Below are 13,976 nucleotides of genomic sequence, written 5' to 3'. Positions count from 1 at the left end.
CAGAACTGAAAGAGACATGTGTACCCCAATGTTCATTGCAGCACTGTTTACAATAGCCAGGACATGGAAGCAACCTGGATGTCCATCAGCAGACAATGGGTAAGAAAGTTATGGTTCATATACACAATGGAATATTATTCAGCTATTAAAAAGAATGCATTTGAGTCAGTTTTAATGAGGTGGATGAAATTGTAGTCTATTAAACAGAGTGATGGTAAAGCATCTGCCTGCAATGCGGGAGACCCAGGTTCGACCCCTGGGTTGGAAAGATCCCCTGGAGAAGGAAATGGCAACCCTCTCCAGTGTTCTTGCCTGGAAAATTCCATGGACTGAGGAGCCTGGGGTCCATGGGGTTGCAAAGAGTCAGACATGACTGAGCAACTTCACTTTGTACAGAGTGAAGTAAGTAAGAAAGAGAAACAGCAATACAGTATATTAACGCATACATAAGGAATTTAGAAAGATGGTAATGATGATCCTATGTGCAAGATAGCAAAAGAGACACAGATATAAAGAACAGCCTTTTGGACTCTGTGGGAGAAGCCAAGGGTGGGATGACTTGAGAGAATAGCATTGAAACATGTATATTACCATATGTGAACTAGATGACCAGTACAAGTTCAATTCATGAAACAGGGCACTCAAAGTTGGTGCACTGGGACAACCCTGAGGGATGGGATGGGGAGAGAGGTGGGAGGGGGGTTTGGGACGGGGGGACACATGTACACCCATGGCTGATTCATGTCAATGTATGGCAAAAACCACAATGTATGGCAAAAACCACTACAATATTGTAAAGCAATTAGCCTCCAATTAAAATAAAGTAATTTTAAAAAAGAAACAAAAATAAATAAACACAACAGGAGAGCCAAAGGAGTTGGGTTAGCAGACTCAGAGGAGCCTCTCTTTGGAAAGGAATAGGGAAGACAAGGGGCAGCCCACTCCGGTATGCTTGCTTGGAAAATTCCATGGACAGAGGAGCCTTGGCAGGCTATAATCCACAGGGTGGCAAAGTGTCTGACACAACTAAGCACACACACTCACAGAGAAGACAAGAGCGATGCACTGCACAGCAGACAGAGCAGTTGTCTGGGGGTGGGTGTCCTGGTCCTAGCACACCACCTACCACGAACCGGCGATGTGGCCTCTCTGTGCCTCAGCCTATAGAATGAAGGGTCTGAGCTGCATCAGTGTTCTCAACTTTAGAGCCATCAAAAAGAAGAACCCTATATTTTTAAAAAAAATTTTTGGTCTACCTAACTGCATTTATCAAACTATTCATATTCCCATGAGAATATTCTATTGATATGAAAGTGAAAGTTGCTTAGTCGTATCCGACTCTTTGCGACCCCATAGACTATACAGTCCATGGAATTCTCCAGCCCAGAATACTGGAGTGGGTAGCCTTTCCCTTCTCCAGGGGATGTTCCCAATCCAGGGATCGAACCTAGGTCTCCCACATTGCAGGTGGATTCTTTACCAGCTGAGCCACAAGGGAAGCCCAAGAATACTGGAGTGGGTAGCCTATCCCTTCTTCAGTGGATCTTCCCAACTCAGGAATCGAACCGGGGTCTCTTGCATTGCAGGCGGATTCTTTACCAACTGAGATATAATTCCAGGCAAAAGCAAAGAAAAGCAACTTTTAAATTTAGTCTTATCATAGGATAAAATTTTCATTAGTTCTTTGGAAAGTTGGAAATACCTCTCAGATCCACATGATTATCTTTCAGGACTTGTCATAATCTAGGGATTCATCTAGGAAATCACTGATCACCAATTCCATCTCCCCTGATGCCAGAGCACTGTGACCCTTAGCAGACGGTGGAGGAACATTTTCCATCTGGCTTGTAGGCCCATTTCTTTTTTCCTTTTTCAAGTCTTTATGAATTTGTAACAATAGTGCTTCTGTTCAGTGTTTTGGCTCTTGGGCCTCTGAGGCATGTGGGATCTTAAGGCCCTGAGCAGGGTCTGAACCCGCATCCCCTGCACAGGAAGATGAAGTTCCAACCACCGGACCACAGGGAAGTCTCTAGGCCCAGTTCTTATTTCCAGTGCCAGGCTAATAAAGTAATGCTCAAAATTCTCCAAGCCAGGCTTCAGCAATACATGAACCGTGAACTTCCAGATGTTCAAGCTGGTTTTAGAAAAGGCAGAGGAACCAGAGATCAAATTGCCACCATCCGATGGATCATCGAAAAAGCAAGAGAGTTCCAGAAAAACATCTATTTTTGCTTTATTGACTATGCCAAAGCCTTTGACTATGTGGACCACAACAAACTGTGGAAAATTCTGAAAGAGATGAGAATACCAGATCACCTTACCTGCCTCTTGAGAAACCTGTATGCAGGTCAGGAAGCAACAGTTAGAACTGGACGTGGAACAACAGACTGGTTCCAAATAGGAAAAGGAGTATGTCAAGGCTGTATATTGTCACCCTGCTTATTTAACTTATATGCAGAGTACATTATGAGAAACGCTGGGCTGGATGAAGCACAAGCTGGAATCAAGATTGCCGGGAGAAATATCAATAACCTCAGATATGCAGATGACACCACCCTTATGGCAGAACGTGAAGAAGAACTAAAGAGCCTCTTGATGAAAGTGAAAGAGGAGAGTGAAAAAGTTGGCTTAAAGCTCAACATTCATAAAACTAAGATCATGGCATCCAGTCCCATCAGCTCATGGAAAATAGATGGAAACAGTGGAAACAGTGACTGACTTTATTTTTGGGGGCTCCAAAATCACTGCTGATGGTGATTGCAGCCGTGAAATTAAAAGACGCTTGCTCCTTGGAAGGAAAGTTATGGCCAACCTGGACAGCATATTAAAAGCAGAGTCATTACTTTTTCAAAAAAGGTCCATCTAGTCAAGGCTATAGTTTTTCCAGTAGTTATCTATGGATGTGAGAGTTGGACTATAAAGAAAGCTGAGCACCGAAGAATTGATGCTTTTGAACTGTGGTGTTGGAGAAGACTCTTGAGAGTCCCTTGGACTGCAAAGAGATTCAACCAGTCCATCCTAAAGGAGATCAGTCCTGGGTGTTCATTGGAAGCACTGGTGTTAAAGCTGAAACTCCAATAATTTGGCCACCTCATGCGAAGAGCTGACTCATTTGAAAAGACCCTGATGCTGGGAAAGATTGAAGGCAGGAGGAGAAGGGGATGACAGAGGATGAGGTGGTTGGATGGCATCACTGACTCAATGGACATGAGTTTGTGTAAACTTCGGGAGTTGGTGACGGACAGGGAGGCCTGGCGTGCTGCGGTTCATGGGGTCACAGAGTCGGACACGACTGAGCAACTGAACTAGACTGAACTGGTGCTCTCTCATTTCCTTTTTGAAATGGCACATTCCTGATGGCCTAAGCGTAACTCATTTGCCCCGTGTGTCTGCCAGTCCTCCTCAGAAGTGATCTTCCACTCCACCCCAATGCCCTCTTTATGCCAAGAAGGAGCTGCTTCACCTAAACCTTCTTCTCAGTTACCCTGCTGGGCAACTTTCTCACCTGAGAGACCTGGAGATCCTTTCTGCCAGCCTGAGGAACAAGCCCTGATCTTTTCCCTCAAGTAGCTCCATCTGCTGCTGAAGAGACAGGGGCAGAGATTCTCAGTCCAGTTGAGTAAATGCTGTGATGGAGAATCCAGTGTGCTGCTGAAGACTGAATGGTCAACTCTGATGGGACATGGGAACCCCAGAGAGACAGAGAGAGGAGGTGCTGCCTGAGCAGGGGAGGGAGGGCCAGGGCAGTGTTTGATGACCAGTGCCACAGGGGCGAGTGGGTTGGGCTAGGCAAAGGCAGGGCTTGCCTGCCTGATGACTTTATTTAAGGCCTCCCTCCATTCCTTGCTTCCTTCTTCCCACAAATACTTATTGAGCATCTTTTGTGACAGGTATACTGTTAGGTGGTAAAAACAAATGTGAATAAGATATGTCTTGTCTTGAAGCAGCTCACAGGATTAGTGGAGAGACAAATCAACTCCTTCCAGCCCCGATCCTGCAATAGGGGAAATACTTTTGAAGAGATGTACTCTAGACCCCAGACTGGCCACTGACTTGTCCCCCTACTGACACCAGGCAGCATGCCACCACACCTCAGAAAAACCTCAACAGATCTTAGCCCCAGGCCCTTCCCACGTTTTGACATTTGCCCAGTCTTGGTTGGAGAGACACCCTGAACTTTCTTCGTCTGCTCTGAAAGCTGTAGAATTTCCCTGCCTGGAGGCTGGAGACTGGTCAAATGACTTTTGCTCTATGAGAGTCTGGAGTGGAGAGAAGGGCTCCTCTGAACCTGTCTGTGCCCTCATGCCACAGTCTTAGGAAGGGCAAAGGGAGCAGACCCTCAGGAGGCCGCGATGAAAGTGAACGTGAAAGTGAAGTCACTCAGTTGTATCTGACTCTTTGCGACTCCATGGACTGTAGCCCACCAGGCTTTTCCATCCATGGGGTTTTCCAGGCAAGAATACTGGAGTGGGTTGCCATTTCCTTCTCCAGGGGATCTTCCCCACCCAGGGATCGAACCCAGGTCTCCCGCATTGCAGGCAGATGTTTTTACCCTCTGAGCCACCAGGGAAGCCTGGAGGGCAGGATACATGTGCTCTAATCCTGCTCCTTAGAAGAGGCTGATAGGATTGTTCCTCCTCAGCCTCCCTGACCCAACACCTCACTGCTCTGGAGGAGTCCCGGCCCAGACAAAGGATGAGAGGTACACTCAGGCAGCACAGGAAGCAAGTGGAGAGTCTGTGGTAGGGTCACTATTGAGTGATGCTATGATCCTAGTAGATCCTGGAGGAGAGGGCCCAGTGGCAGTCAAGCCTGTTCAACAGTCTTTTACCAAGGGTCTCCAAAGGCCAGTGCTACTGTGGGGGTTCCTGGGGAGAGGACATATTCTTTTCCTCTCAAACATGCACACTGAAGTTGCTGAGACAAATACACAGTGGGAATGTTAGGGAGAGTAAGAAAACTTCGCTGGGAGAGATATAAAGAACCAGGGGAACACAGAGGCAGGGAAGGGACTATCCAGTCAGAATGGTTAAAAATGGAGGAAGCAGCTGTTGAGATGAGTCTTCTCATCAGTTAGGATAGTGTTTGGCGTCATGTAACAGAAACCTAACTATTGAGGTTTCACAGATTCGGTTTTGTTTTTCTCTTGTGACAAAAATTATGGAGGGAGGTGAGCACAGGTCTCAAGGATGTCATCAAGGACCCAGACCCGCTCTCTCTTCTAGGCCAGCATCCTTAACATGCAGTCTTCCTGGGTTGGAGTTGGTTTCTCCACTCCCAGGCATCTCATCATAGACTTTCCAGGGACCAAGGGGAAAAGCAAAAGACACCTGCCAGATACACAACAGCTCTCTTTCTTGTTAAAAGAAAAAGTACATTTCATTGGCCAGATTGTCACATTATCACCTCTAGCAACAAGAAGCTTGGAAGGACTTCCCTGATCCAATGATTAGGAATCCACCTGCTAGTGCTTGGGACACAGGTTCAATCCCCAGTACAGGAAGATTCCATGTGCTGAGGGGCAACTAAGCCCCGTGAGCCACAACTTCTGAGGCCCACACCGTCTAGAACCTGTGGGTCACAACTACCAAGTCTTATGCTTCAACTAGTGGAGCCACGTGCCCTAGAGCCCGTGCTCCGCAATGAGAGAAGCCACCTCAGCTAGAGATTAGTAACTGCTCACTGCAACTAGAGAAAGCCCACGCGCAGCAATGAAGACCTAGCACAGCCAAAAATAAATAAATAAAAAGTTTAAAAAATAAGTCAGTGTGCTGTAAAATGAGGCAGAAAGGCATAACAGTTAAAGGCTGGACAATGAGCAGTGTCTGTCAGAACCTGAAAGGATCAGAAACTCCTTGAATGAAGTATGGAAAGACTTTCAGGTAACAGAAAGAGCAGGTGCAAAGGCTCAGGGTGGGAACGTGCCAGGAATGTGTGGGGAATCACAGATAGTCCAGCTCAGCTGGAGCTTAAGGTGTGACCAGTGGGAAGAGTGGACAGGGGTAGTTTGTGTTACTCTCCTGCCCAACACACACTGTCATGCAGAAGTCAGGCCTGGGGGGAGCAACAGCAGACAACAAGCAACATCTGGAAAAGTCAAGTTCAACTGCAACAGGAAACAGTGATGGAAGTTCAGAGAAAGGCAAACGAGAGCAAATCTCTTGACAGCCTTGCAAGGACAGCCTTGGGCAGAGGGCTGCTGGGCTGGAGGCATGCACACTCTCCAGTCAAGTCAGACTGTCCAAGATACCCTAGCGCCCCTCATTGCTCCCTGAACAAGCCTTCGAATTAGATCCATGCACTGGCGTCTAGCCTGAGGTCTGTTTATCATTGTCATTCCTCCTCTCCCACCTCTTCTCCTAGCATCAGCAGTTCCAATCGCAGTGGAAGCAGGGGGATCAGGCAGTGCGGAAGGACTAGTGTGGAGATGGGGATTCCAGGTCTAGGGTGTTCTGCAACCCTTCCTTGGACTCTCTCCAGAGATTCCTGACTTGGCATCTAGAGTGCAGAGGGGTGTGGCCACCCTCTGCAGTACCCAGCTCATAGACTCCTGGCTTTCTTGACCGGGAGGCACTGTAGAGTTTCAGCTTCCCCCATTTTCAGCAGTACTCCTCCTGCTGGCCGCTGGAGGCAGAGAATGGGCTGGCCATCCTACTCGACACCTCACTGTCACAGGGCTTCCCACGTTCCCCTCAGCCTCTCCCGTCCCAAGCAGAGTGCCTAACTTCCCCTTTTTTCCTGGTCTTCTTCTGCCCTTTACATGCTTTGCATTACTTTGGAGGAACCTGCTTCAGTTTCCGCCTTTTGTTAAATGATAACGCAGGTGGTGGAATAGGGTAGGGTAGAACCATTATTTAAGGTGCAGGGAGTGAGGTTCTGGCACCATTTTTATCAGGATTCATTGCTCAGTTCTTTGGTTTCCAGGGAGTGCTACCCCTCTGATCCACAGGGGTGCTGGGCTACAGTGCAGACATCAGGACTCACCTGAAGAGAAATGCCACAATAGGAAGACCAAGTGACTAGTACATCACATAGCCTAATTTCCCATTTATTCCAAAAAAACCTCCATAACATCCCTGCAGGAGGCTGAGTATTCTCAATGAAAGAAGACTTATTACAACTCATGACCTCTCTGGCCCTCTGATACATTCTTGGGCAGTCCTGGTGATGAAGAAGGAAAAACAATCTTCATGCTATAATAACAGGCACTACTGGGGCACATTCTCTATAGCAGGCACTTTACTGACACTATGCAGAAAGACCCCACCAAATGGCACTCTGACTCTGAAAACTGGTATTATTCCCATTTCACAGATGAGGACACTGACAACAAGAGAGGTTGAATAACTTGCCCATTGCCTCAAGGCTGGAAAGCGGCACTGCTGGTATTTGAGATGAGAGCCCCACTCCTTCCACTACATCCACTACACTGACTGCGGCACTACTGACATTTGGGCTTGGAGAATTCTCTGTTGGAAGCTTCCTGTGCACTGTAGGCTATGCAGCAGAATCCCTGGTCTCTACTAGCCACTATATGCCAGTAACAACCACCTCCAGTTGTGACAACTAAAAGTGTCTCCAGGGTTTACCAAATGCTCTCTTGGGGGAAGGAGGCATCAACCTTGGTTGATTTGTCTGCATTACATACATGTTTTCTTTCTCTGAAAGTGAAAAAGTGAAAATGATAGTCGTTCATGTTTGACTCTTTGCGACCCCATGGACTGTAGCCCACCAGGCTCCTCTGTCCATGGAATTCTCCAGGCAAGTATACTGGCATGGGTAACCATTCTCTTCTCCAGAGGATCTTCCCAACTCAGGGAACAAACCTGGGTTTCCTGCATTGCAGGCAGATTCTTTACTGTCCGAGCCACCAGGGAAGCCCTACCGAGTTCAATTATTTCACTTCCATTTACCAGCCCCCGTTTCTGCCCCCAGGAGTCACAAGAAGCATCTTCTTTGTCTTTTTGTCACCCATAGTCCTTCAGATAATGATCAGGCTGGTTCTTGTCTCCACATCTGTTCTCCAGATCAGACTCCAGAGTTCTTTCATCTTTTCCTGATACACTCTGGTTTCTAGGCCCTTCACCACACTAGCTGCTCTCTGCTGATGAGTATCAGTTGTGAAGAGAGTTAGACTAGACAAAAGGAAGAACTTTCTTCCTTCCATTTTCCCCTTCACTCCTCATCAGGGGCAACCCAGGTCAGCCATCGCTTCCTCTGTGCAGCCCTTGATATCTCTCTCATAGGGTGGGTTTTCTCTCCTTCGGTCCCCATTACTCTTTTTCCACCATTAAGTCCTCATCGTTTGTCTGTTCTGTCTCCCCAGTCCCCACACCCACTGAGGTTTTTTATCTCCTCCAGTTGTAATTCGCAGTTACATCCCTCTAGACACCTAACAGGTGGCCTGGCACATAGGAGGCTCTCACGAAGTGTGACGGATGAATGCGTGTATAATAATGGCATAGAATGAATGTTGAGCTTACAGAAGTGAAAGTGCTTTGAAGAGATATAAAGCACTATACACATTTATATTTTCTCTTTTCTCTCTTACCTCAGCCCCTTTCTTCCCTGGTCTTCTTCAGGCCAGACCAACAGATTGGCAGAGAAAGCAAACCAAGGTTTATTTGAGGAATGGGAAACTTGAGGAGGGTGCCTTACGGAATTTTTTTCTCATTCCCTAGTTTCAGTGGATTGCTCCAGTGAAGACTGTGGTGCCAGCATTAGAATCTAACAAGAGCTGTCTTCCCCTCTCTCCTTGCCCTCCTAGTTATTTGCTAAGCCTGATTGTTAGCAAAATTCAATTCTCAATAGAATCTACCACCTGGAAAAATATCTTTCAGCAGACACACTAAACAAGGAGCGCATTAACAAGAGAAAGAGACCAGTGGCAGGCACTGGATGAAGTAATTCGTCAGTTCTGAAATCTGGTTAAGTCTTTCAGTTGTACCAAAGACATGTTGCTGTGCCCAGCCTGCAGGGCAGACACATGGGCCTGGCATTAGAACGTGTCCCCAACACTCCACACTCCCCCAGAATCTGAAAGGACTGTGGAATCAATGGATCATTGCTGCACTGAGTTTCTAGGTTTGACTCTCTTCACAAGCGTTTGCTAAGTGCCAGGGTCACCTTGAAGTTCAGCTCCCCCCATGAACAGAGTCCAGTAGGTACTAGGAGAGCAGGTGGAGAAGGAGAGGAACTCCTGGGATACACAGCCCTCCTGTGGGAGCTCTCAGCCTAATGGGAGATCCCTGACCTCAGGAAGTTAGAGAGGAAAAAGGAAGAGGAGAAGGAGAAGAAGGTGAAGAAACAGAAGAAGAAAGAAGAAGGCTCGTTAATGTGTGCAGTTAAGCATGAACATCAAAGCCATCCTCTATAACCATGAGGAGATAAACTCCAAGATGCAGAGGGATGTTGGAAAGGTTCAGAAGAGAGGTATAAATGGAACAGAGCACAGATTTCCTCAGTCAAGATGGAAGAGGTCTTCTGATTGGTGCAGAAATGGTAGGTATATGGTGGGGGTGGTGCGCAGGGTCGGTGTGTGCTGCCTAAACTGAAAGGCACCCAAGTACACATCCACTCTACGGAAGTACATGAGAGGAAAGAGGATTCCAAGGAGCTGTGTATCTCTTTGGACTATATCCTTCTCTGGTCTGGGGTCAGACGATGTGATGGAGTGGTTTGGAAAGAGGTGAGAACGTAAAGTGGGGGAGCCTTTGGAGAGAGAGCTGGGGCCCGAGTCCTAGATCTGTGTCATGGCCAACCCACTAAATGACCATAAACAGGTCCCTTTGGCCCTACATTTCAAAACTCAAAGCCAGTACTTGACTTGGGAGAAAGGGCTCCAGGATGGTCGTGCTGTATCAGCCTCTGGGCAAAACAGAGCACGGCTGTATCCCAGCTCCATCCCAGCCCTGAGCTGCCCTCACCTCCCCTCCCAAGGCCAGGGCCACTAACCTGGAAGCAAGAGGGTGGCGAAAGCATCATCCATTATGCCTCTGTAGCTGCCAAAATGAACTTAGCATGCATTGTTTGATCTCTCTTTCATTAAAATCCAAAGGAAACTGATAGACTGCATCTAACAAAATGAGGTTTAACAGGGATCAATGTCAGCACCTGAACTTGACTTTAAAATCCAAGTGCACAAGCGCAGAATGATGGAGGCAGGACTGAGCAGTGGCATGTATAGGAAAGCTTTTAGGGTTTTTGAGGATGATAAACTTTGTGTAGCTTTAAGAGCTGGTAAGAATAACTGTTCACCCTATGAATGGTAATGTTCACCATGTGCTCAGCACAATCTCAAGCTCTCCTCAGAATAACTTTTGGGGTAGGTACCTCCCGATTATTTCCATTTTGCAGAAGACGAAATGGAGGCACAGAGAGATTCAAACAATTTACCCAAGATCTCATAGCTAGTAAGTGGTAGAGTCAGGGTTAAATCTGGACCCAGACTCAATGCTTTGGCATGAAAGCATGGAATTTAGAACAGAGAGACTCTCTACTCTGTGCTAAAAATAACCCATTTTCAGGAGTCTTCTAGTTTGTCTAAGATCAGCACTCCATGTCTTCATTAGCGGCAAAATGGAGCACATTCAAAAGATGGTGTTTAGGAGTGTTGAGGAAAGGAATGTTTGCAAGTGTTACATTCTTCATCTTCACCTATCCAGTGCTCCAGCCACAATGTGGGCCACCCTCAATACAACCCTCAACTCCATTCCCCCACATCCACCCATCACCAGCCTCTTGAGTCACACCCAGCTTTTGTCCATGGGCGCTGAGTCGTTTCATTCATGTCTGACTCTTTGTGACCCCCATGGACTGTAGCCCACCAGGATCCTCTGTCCATGGGATTCTCCAGGCAAGAAGACTGGAGTGGGTTGCCATGCCCTCCTCCAGGGGATCTTCCCAACCCAGGAATTGACAGCTTTTCCCACTTTTTCCACATAAGTCCCTTATGTCTCCTGCATTGGCAGGCAGGTTCTTTATCAGTAGCACCACCTGGGAAGCCCCACACCCAGCTTAACACCCCTTCAAACGCTAAAAGCTTTCTCACACGTGCCACTTTTAAGCCCTTCCTTCTACTTCCAAAACACATCTCAACTTAGTGTACTTCTCTCCCCCCACAGCCATTTCTCCACCCTAAGTCACTATCATCTCCCCGCAGGATCACTGCTCACCCTCCTATTCGCTCCCTTCTTCACCACTTTGCCAGAGAGAGCTCTGAAAACCAAAATGGGACCAGACCACTTCACCACATAAAGCCCTTCCATAATTCATACTCTACATTAACTGCAAGCCCGAATCCTAGCTCTGGTTCTACCTAACTCTCCAGGGTCCTCTCTCACAGTCCGCACCCCATGGCCTCTCACCATGTTGCTTTTCTTTTGTTTGTTACACGTTCCAGTTCTTCTTATTCAAGGCGCATGCTCTTCTTTCTGCCCAGAAAGCTCTTATTCACCCTCCAACTTCTGTAGCTGCTCTTCCCTACCCTTCCAGTCTGGGCTCAGTGTCATTTCCTGGTTTAGGGGCTCATACCCTCTTATCACCACCCTCCCTCAACTAATCTCTTGCACAGCTTCCTACTTTTTCTTTCCTTCATGGTACACCACAGTTTGAAATTATGTATTTATTTATGCATTTACTGTAAATTCCATGAGCACAGGGACCATTTTGTTCCATACACACAGCACATTGAAGGCCAAGGCATATCGTAAGTGTTCAATAGATATTTCTTGAGCAAATGAAGAGCCTGGCTAAGAAGAGATTCAGGGAGCCATGAGTGGCTGTCCATGACTGAGGGAAGGCTACGATACCTGTGACACCGTGTTTCAGAACTGAGACTAATTTACTGAGAAAACACTAATATGGCATTTACTGTGTTCCAGACACTGTGCTAAACACTTTCTAAATAGTAATCAATTAGTCCTTGTAAGAGAACAGGAAAGATATACCCACCTGAATGCAGAGTTCCAAAGAACAGCAAGGAGAGAAAAGAGCCTCCTAAGTGAACAATGCAAAGAAATAGAGGAAAACAATAGAATGGGAAAGACTAGAGATCTCTTCAAGAAAATTAGAGATTCCAAGTGAGCATTTCATGCAAAGATGGGCACAATAAAGGACAAAAACAGTGTGGACCTAACAGAAGCAGAAGATATTAAGTAGAGGTGACAAGAAAACACAGAACTATACAAAAAAAAGAAGAGCTTAATGACCCAGATAACCAGGATGGTGTGATCACTCACCTAGAACCAGACATTGTGGAGTATGAAGTTAAGTTGGCCTTAGGAAGCATCACTACAAACAAAGCTAATGGAGGTGATGGAATTCCAGTAGATCTATTTCAAATTCTAAAAGATGATGCTGTTAAAGTGCTACACTCAGTATGCCAGCAAATTAGGAAAACTCAGCAGTGGTCACAGGACTGGAAAGGGTCAATTTTCATTCCAATCCCAAAGAAGGGCAATGCCAAAGAATGTTCAAACTACCGCACAATTGCACTCATTTCACATGATAACAAAGTGATGCTCAAAATTCTCCAAGCTAAGCTTCAACAGTACGTGAACTGAAAACTTTCAGAAGTACAAGCTGGATTTAGAAAAGGCAGAGGAACCAGAGATAAAATTGCCAACATTCGTTGGATCATCGAAAAAGCAAAAGAATTCCATAAAAACATCTACTTCTGCTTCATCTTCATCGGCTACACTAAAGCCTTTGACTGTGTGGATCACAACAAACTGTGAAAAAATCTTAAAGAGATGGGAATGCCAGACCACCTTACCTGCCTCTTGAGAAACCTGTATGCAGGTCAGGAAGCAGCAGCTAGGACCCAACATGGGAAAATGAACTAGTTCAAAATTGGGAAATGAGTATGCCAAGGCTGTATATTGTCAACCTGCTTATTAAACTTACATACAGAGTACACCATGCAAAATGCCAGGCTGGACAAAGTGCAAGCTGGAATCAAGACTGATGGGAGAAATATCAACAACCTCAGATATGCAGATGACACCACCCTTATGGCAGAAAACAAAGAGGAACTGAAAAGCCTCTTGATGAAGGTGAAAGAGGAGAGCGAAAAAGTTGGCTTAAAACTCAACATTCAGAAAACTAAGATTATGGCATCTGGTTCCATCACTTCATAGCAAATAGATGGGGAAACACTGGAAACTGTGAAAGACTTTATTTTCTTAGGCTCCAAAATCACTGCAGATGGTGACTGCAGCCATGAAATTAAAAGACATTTGCTCCTTGACAATCCTAGACAGCATATTAAAAAGCAGAGACATTACTTTGCCAACAAAGGTCCATCTAGTCAAAGCTATGGTTTTTCCAGTAGTCATGTATGGATGTGAGAGTTGGACCATAAAGAAGGCTGAGCACTAAAGAATGGATGCTTTTGAACCGTAGTGTTGGAGAAGACTCTTGAGAGTCCCTTGGACTGTAAGGAGATCCTACCAGACAGTTCTAAAGGAAATCAGTCCTGAATATTCATTGGAAGGACTGATGCTGAAGCTGAAACTCCAACACTTTGGCCACCTGATGCGAAGAGCTGACTTATTAGAAAAGATCCTGATGCTGGAAAAGACTGAAGGCAGGAGGAGAAGGGGACGACAGAGGATAAGATGGTTGGATGGCATCACCGACTCAACGGACGTGAGTTTGAGCAAGCGCTGGGAGATGGTGAAGGAAGGAAAGCCTGGATGCTGCAGTCGATGTGGTCACAAAGAGTTGGAGATGACTGAGTGACTGAACAATAAAAAGTCCTCATAAGAGCCCTGTGAGTTAGTTACAATATTACCACTGTGTTACAGACAAGGAGACTGAGATACAGAGGGGCTAAGTAACTTGCCCAAGGCTTCCCGGTCACTCAGAGCAGAGTCAGATTTTGAACCAGAGTCCATGCTCTCAAGAACCTCAGTGTGAGGCCAGTGTGTGCTTCAGGAAGTTTGTCTCTGGATCCACAAAAGACATGTTCTCTA

Source organism: Giraffa tippelskirchi, chromosome 5 (genome assembly GCF_054371585.1).
Source record: "Giraffa tippelskirchi isolate mGirTip1 chromosome 5, T2T-mGirTip1v1.2.pri, whole genome shotgun sequence".
Classification (NCBI taxonomy): Eukaryota; Metazoa; Chordata; class Mammalia; order Artiodactyla; family Giraffidae; genus Giraffa; species Giraffa tippelskirchi.
Note: the sequence above shows the minus strand (reverse complement) of the source record.